Source organism: Perognathus longimembris, chromosome 3 (genome assembly GCF_023159225.1).
Source record: "Perognathus longimembris pacificus isolate PPM17 chromosome 3, ASM2315922v1, whole genome shotgun sequence".
In the NCBI taxonomy this organism is placed as follows: domain Eukaryota; kingdom Metazoa; phylum Chordata; class Mammalia; order Rodentia; family Heteromyidae; genus Perognathus; species Perognathus longimembris.
Window position 1 is genome coordinate 9,461,116 of NC_063163.1, and position 6,881 is coordinate 9,467,996.

General features: G+C 40.8%; 1 long non-coding RNA gene across 1 annotated transcript; it reads right to left on the reverse strand.

Annotated features, from left to right (window-relative positions):
• Window positions 1-824: 824 nt before the first annotated feature.
• Window positions 825-6,479, reverse strand: LOC125347840. The gene is made up of 3 exons (XR_007210270.1): window positions 6,459-6,479; window positions 4,953-5,034; window positions 825-1,667 (listed from the first exon to the last, which is right to left on the reverse strand). It is a non-coding gene; the product is annotated as an uncharacterized LOC125347840 (long non-coding RNA).
• Between the last annotated feature and the right edge of the window lie 402 nt (window positions 6,480-6,881).

Sequence of the window (6,881 nt, forward strand, 5' to 3'; positions counted from 1 at the left end):
CATTCAGTTATATTATAAACGTAAATACCTCCAAAACATATCCATTATGTCTGCTATGGAGTTTAGACTTTACAAATGGCTTTCTAGGCTCTCTGTGAATTACTCCAGCAAGCCTCTGGAAACCTATTGTATGTAATTTGCCTTTACCTGTGCTGTTAAAAATAAATGTTAACATAGCTAGAGACCTTTCTAGCTAGAAAACTGAGTAGTCTGTGCTTCCAAAGCTGCAACTTGAGTCAGATTCATTGTTTCTCAGGATATGGCCACACAGATGTTTAACTTCATTTACATCTACAAGCCTTCCTGCTTGTCTCTTCCTATCTTCCCAGGCCAGATTCTGCTCATTCCTCCAGGCTATCTCTTCTACTAAATGCTTTTCCCAGCCAGAAGGTGCCTCCCTCTCTACATTTCCTTATGTCTCTTGCTTATTTTCTATCAGTCATTTGTCCAGTGCTTTGGGTCTTAGCCATATGTACTGTGCCTTGAAGCCAAACAAGTATTCTCTTCTTCCTTAGCCATTCTCTGCTCCCCAGAATCTAGTCCTGCCCTCTGTCCACAGAAAGTGTTCCATAAGTATTGATTTCACTGAGATGAATGGGATCAAGCACTCTCAATACTCAGGTTCTGAGATAAATCATGACTGAAATAACTCCAGAATATCAAACAGGCCAACAAGAGCATTTTCATTTTATATATATATATATATATATATACACACATATATACATATACATATATACATGTATATATATATGTAAATGATAATCTTCACGGAAATTTCATGCGGCTTACCAATGTCTCGGATATATTATAAACATTACTCCATAATCTCCATAACCATAAGAGGGAGGCATTTATTTATTACCATTTTTTTTCTTGGTAAAACACAGTCTCCCAGAGATTGAATTACTTATTCAAGGGCCTCTAGCTAGATGAGAAAGAAGCTAAGATCCCACACTCAGACCAATGCTCTGACAAGAATCTGTATTCTCTCTAGTATACAATGACATAGAATAGTTCGTGGTTTACAGTATTTATTCATCTCATGTCACTATTAGATTGTGTGTCTGCCTCTCCTTTCTACGTGTGCACCATGCACTACACACCTCCAAATGGTGTGTCAATGCACAAGCAGAACCTCAGGATAATGGTCACCAATGGAAACCTATGGTAAAGAGGCCTTGCAGAGGCGGAAGCGGATCCGCAGCGCATGGAGGGCTGAGATGTATGTGCTGAGTAGAGGGCATGCGCAGGAGCCACCTTTAAATTCTGATCTTCTGTTTCTCTACGAAGACTGCAGAGAGGGTCCGGACTGGGATGGTGACATCAGCTTAGGCAGAGCTACCAGATCTCTGGTCACTACATGCTAAGGACTAAAGGCAGGCTGTGCACAGTGGTCACTTGCAAGGCCAGTGAGCTCCAGAAATGAGTGAAGGTCATGTTTTGCCGTCAGCAGCATCCCCAGCTCATAAAACATGCTGTCCTCTTTCCTTCAACCCCTGGACCTTTATGGTTCTAGAACATCTTCTTACAGATTTCCCTTCCTTTTTTATTTTTTATTTTTTTTATGCTCCCAGTCTCCTACTTCTATACAGGGCTGCCGAATTGTCATTGGGAAGCTGTCACGTTCCACAGATGAGCAATTTCTCCAATGCAGAGAAATGTACCTGTAAAAGAAACAGGGATGTTTGACTAAATAGGAAGAAATGGTCAGTAGATGAGGTTTTAGTTGTCCTTCCTTTTGTTTGTTTCTTTTTATTTTTTTTTCTGAGGCAAGCTCTTACCATATAGCTGAAGCTAGCTTTGAACACATGATCCTCTTACCTCAGGTTGCCAAGGCTTGGTATTATAGTATGTACTATGATGGCTAGCCTTGAGTTTTTAAGTGTGTGTGTGTGTGTGTGTGTGTGTGTGTGTGTGTGTGTGTGTGTGTGTGTAGAGACTCTTTTTTTGGATCCAGAACTGCACGTTAAGTTAGGGTTTAAAACTATGCGTTTTAGTTCAGACTCTCTCTGGTTGATCTGACAACAAGATTCAATATGGAAACTGAGCTTAGAGAAGCTGGGATCAAAGTCAAGAACAACAAAATAGGGGACAGGAAGGGAACTAAGAACATGTAGGTCTAACATAGAGAGAAGAGCTCCCTGCCACAAAGGAGACACAAGAAGGAGCGATGGAGTCCACAGTGCCACAAATGGAAGTTGTCATGGAAACCCTCGCTGGAAAGCAAGCAATTGAATTTGGGAGCAAGTCTTGATGGCAAGGGTAGGGGGGGCAGCGGAGGGAGAATGAAGCCCTAGGATGAAGTCAGATGCTGAAGAGAAATAGAGCCATCATGCTGCCATTATGCATTCCAATGAGAGCACACATCATGGTTACAAAACTGAACCTGGCACATCTAAGCGGCTGATCTGTCCAGCAGGAGGTCTATGAGTAAATATGCTAGAATCTGCCTTTTGTAGCATCACACCGCTTGTGACTCACCCTGCAGAACAATGTGATAGGTGGGTGGAATCACTTCTAAAATATTTCCAAGAAGAATAGATAGTGTGTCCATATTTCTCACTTTTAGCTGACCTTATTTCTTCATTCACATATTGAGAAGAGAGGCAAATAACATAATTGCTGCAGTGTTGTGTGTGTGTGTGTGTGTGTGTGTGTGTGTGTGTGTGTGTGTAGCTCCTTCTGAATACAGACATGAGGCTTGTGCAGAGGTCTGAGTCTCCTGCTTTCAGGCTGGAACAGATCCCAGGACTGCATGATTACATGGACTTATAACATTGGCACTCACAGGACGCATGGGTTGGTTTTCCATAAATTACCTCTTAAGGAAGAGTCTGTAGTACTAAATGTACACATGTGGTTAGAAAAATTTTCCAGAGAGGAAAAGCAGAAAATGTGCCAGAAGAAAGAAAGAACTCTTTCAACATCGCAAAAACTCTAGAGGGCTAATACAAGAGCAGAGTGTATGTACATGACGGACCTCTTGATATTCAGAATAAAGAGTGCTTTAGTGCAGCAACTATGCTCTCGGAAATAGCACCTATGAGTAAAAAGTACAACAAGTTGCTATGGTGCTGTATGTCACAAGTAAAGGGACTATAAACTGCAGGCGTCTGAAAATCTGTCATGAGGTATTCAGAGTCGTGCTTTCGTATTAAATAATATATCACTTATGATGGTTGGCTCTATGTAACTTCCTTTTGGATTTTCATGATACCTCCGCACGAAGCTGGCTATGAAGGTTTCAAATCAATGGATGGGACTGAAAATTGCCAAGTTTTTGATACCTTATACCCTCATTTCCTAACTATTGGTTTTATGATTTGGTAAAAATAGAAACAGTTCTCAGGAAGCTGAGATCTGAGGATCACAGTTTGAAGCCAGTGTAGGCAGGAAAAATCTGGAAGACTCTTATCTCCAATTAATAAGAAAAGAGAGCCTGAGGCTCTGAGTTCATAGCCCCAATATCAGCACAAAAAAAGACAATGAAAACAAAAGTAGCTTCAGATATTTCCAGCAGAAAATATGTAATGCAAGGGGTTCAAGTCTTAAAAAAAAAACAACTTTGGAGACTAGGAAATAGGAGCCAGTGAGTGTTGCTTCTCAAACTCAGAAAAATTTACAACCATAGTTTGTCAATTTACAATTAAAAAAAATGAAAATACAAGAATTTAAGAAATCAGGCCTTCCACCATTAAGCAATAACCATGCTCATACAATCAAGCTCTTCTCAATGGGGTGGAGGTGCTAGAATTTCAAGTCTAGACAAGCAGGAAAAGGAGAGAGATTAGGACATAAAAAAATGGATGGGGTATGCCCTGTTCAGGGCAGCAAACTTTGGTCTATGACCTGTCATCTGAAAAGAAGGGCCAAGAATTCAATGATTAACCAACATTGATTGGAGCCAAAAAAAGTGAGTTAAGAACAAGAAGTTTCCAGTCATTAGTGATCATCAAAATTGGGGAATGGCAGCCCTGTGATTTTAGATAGGTTGTGTAATTTATAGCACAACTTCAAGAGGCAGAATTATCCAGAAGGGAAGATCAAGTTCCACTATATGACAGGCCAGCAGAATTCAGAGTCTTAATCAAATATGTTTGAATTAATAGTGGTTTGATTTTGGCAAAAGATTCAGAATCTAACCCTGGAAGTGAACCAGAAATGGAGTCATATAGTTTTACACAATCCTAGACATAACAGTACGCTAACAACTGAGGGTTGGCTTAAACTCATTTTCTAATCATTGGTTACCTGCCTTGGTAAAATAGAAATGAACATAGATATTTCCAGCTGAAAATATTGAGAGAGAGAGAGAGAGAGAGAGAGAGAGAGAGAGAGAGAGAGAGAGAGAGAGAGAGAGAGAGAGAGTTGGTTTTGAACTCAGGGCTTGGGCATTGTCCTTGAGCTATTTTGCTCATGTCTAATGCTTTACCACTTGAACCACATCTCTACTTCTGTCTTTTTGCTGGTTAAGTGGAGACAAGAGTCTCATGGACCTTCCTGCCCAGGCTGGCTTTGAACTGCTTTTCCTGCGCAGGCTGGCTTTGAACTGCAGTCCTCAGATCTCAGTCTCCTGAGTAGCTAGGATTACAAGCCTGAGCCACTGGTGCCAACAGAAAATCTTAAGTGCAGGGAGTGCGAAGCTTACAAAGCCCTTGAGGGCTAGGAAATGGGTCAGTGGAAGCTACTTTTTGAATTTAGGAAGCCTTATGATGTGATCAGTTTTTCACTGAAATTGAAAACCAGAGATTTTCAAAAACCAGCAGTTCAGGAATTGCAGGAACTGTCACTCCATGATCTCCAGCACTTGCTATAGCAGTATAGGCTATCCGCAGGAGTCCTGGAAGCCATGTTCACACAACCCCTATGCCATCTGCAATGGCCTCTAACCTGCTTACTCTGCTACAGAAACAGCATCCATGTACTGCTCTTCTTCTTCTGACTATTACTTGGGGCTTTTCCATCGGCAGAATCTAAGCACAACCTTCTGGCAGGAATTCAGTGAAAGGCAGTTTCCAGACTTTGAAGCCCCTGGGATTCAGAAAGCACACAGAGAGGAACATGAGACAATCTGGTACATGGCCTAAGTGAAAGGCATAAACAATATCACACTTGCCAGTGGAGATGTGATTGCCAGATGATGGTAGGATGGGTCAGGTTGAAAGAGGAAGTTGGTGAAGAGGGTCTGCTGTGGTTGCCCCAGAATGCTGTTGAAGTGCCTAGGTAAAACAAAGAGTCTGTGTAGCTATGAGACAAAGACATGCCAGGGAGGGTAAAATGGCAGATGCAGTGATGGATTTCTGAGGACAGTATGATCCGTTTTTGTTTTTGTTTTTGTTTTTTTTTTTTGGCCAGTCCTAGGCCGTGAACTCAGGGCCTGAGCACTGTCCCTGGCTTCTTTTTGCTCAAGGCTAGCACTCTGCCACTTGAGCCACAGGGCCACTTCTGGCCATTTTCTGTATATGTGGTGCTGAGGAATCGAACCCAGGGCCTCATGTTTACGAGGCAAACACTCTTGCCACTAGGCCATATTCCCAGCCCCAGTATGATCCGTTTTATGTTCTAGAACTTTTGTTGGCATGTAGTGTACAAATGGAACACAGGAGACATAGTTGATGGGGTGGGAGGAAGGCAGTGTAGAAGAAAGAATCTATAGTAACCCAGTCTTTCAACTGATGGTTATTGAAGAGATATCCTTTCAGATTGGGCAAAAAAATTTTAAAAAGCCAGAAGAAGGTCAGAAGTTGGACCTAGAAATAAAAATTCAGAAAGGTGAAAGAAAGTTGAGAAAAGAAGTTAATAAGACTTGACAACCAAATGGATAGCAGGCAGAGGGAAAGGCTAAGTAATTTATAACCTTGTGGAATGTAGTATGAATTGAGATACAAAGCCTACAACAAGGAGGGCATTTTAAAATACAGAATATTATTATCTTGAAGTAGTTGTACAAAGAAGTTGCCATTTAACGAAGCAGTTTATGAATACAAAGCATTTAATCAATGTCACTCCTTTCATCATTCTCCACCATCCTTCCCTCACTCTTCTTAATTTTTAGGAGATGCACTGAATTTTTATAACTACATTCTTCCCCCTTCTTCTCTTCATTTGTCTATTCTCTCCCCCTTGACCCACTTGCCCCATGAGTGTACTCAATTCTTGATACTTATTTTATTGGATGCGAGTTAGCCATTCTGAGGAATTATGCCATTTGAGTTCTTACCATATTTTGGATAATGCATTGGTATATAGTTGCATACCACTCTGAAGTGTTTACTTATATATTTATAAGTTTTGTTTAGCTCCTATGTGTATGCAAAAACATGCATCCTTTGTCTCTTGCTGTGCATGACTTATTTCACAATTAACATATTTTTTCCCAGGTCTTTCTAATTTTTTGCAATGATGCAATATTATTCTTTCTAACAGGCATGCAAAATTCCATCGTGTATTCTTACCACATTTTCTTGGTCCATTTGTCCATTGGGGGGCATCTGGGCTGATTTTATACCTTGGATATGGTGAATGGTGCATCAGTGAGCATGGTTGTTCTGGTGGCTTTACTGTATCTTAGTTTGCCATCTTTTGAATAAATGCGCAAGAGTGGAATTGCTGGATCATAGGGTAGTTCTACATTTAGTTTTTTGTTTTGTTTTTTTTTAGGAAATGAAGAAAATTTTAATCAGGTAGTTCTGTTAGCATATATCTAGTGTGAAGCCCGTTTGGAGAGGCCACTAATGTAGCTGTAGGTCAGGTTGGCCTTCCCCACTCCTGTTAGACCAGGAGATAGAATATTGGTACATGTGTGATTTTGGAAGAATTGGAATTAGACAAACTTTTGGATCCCACACAAAGCAGTGATGGAGAGATGTGAAGGGTTC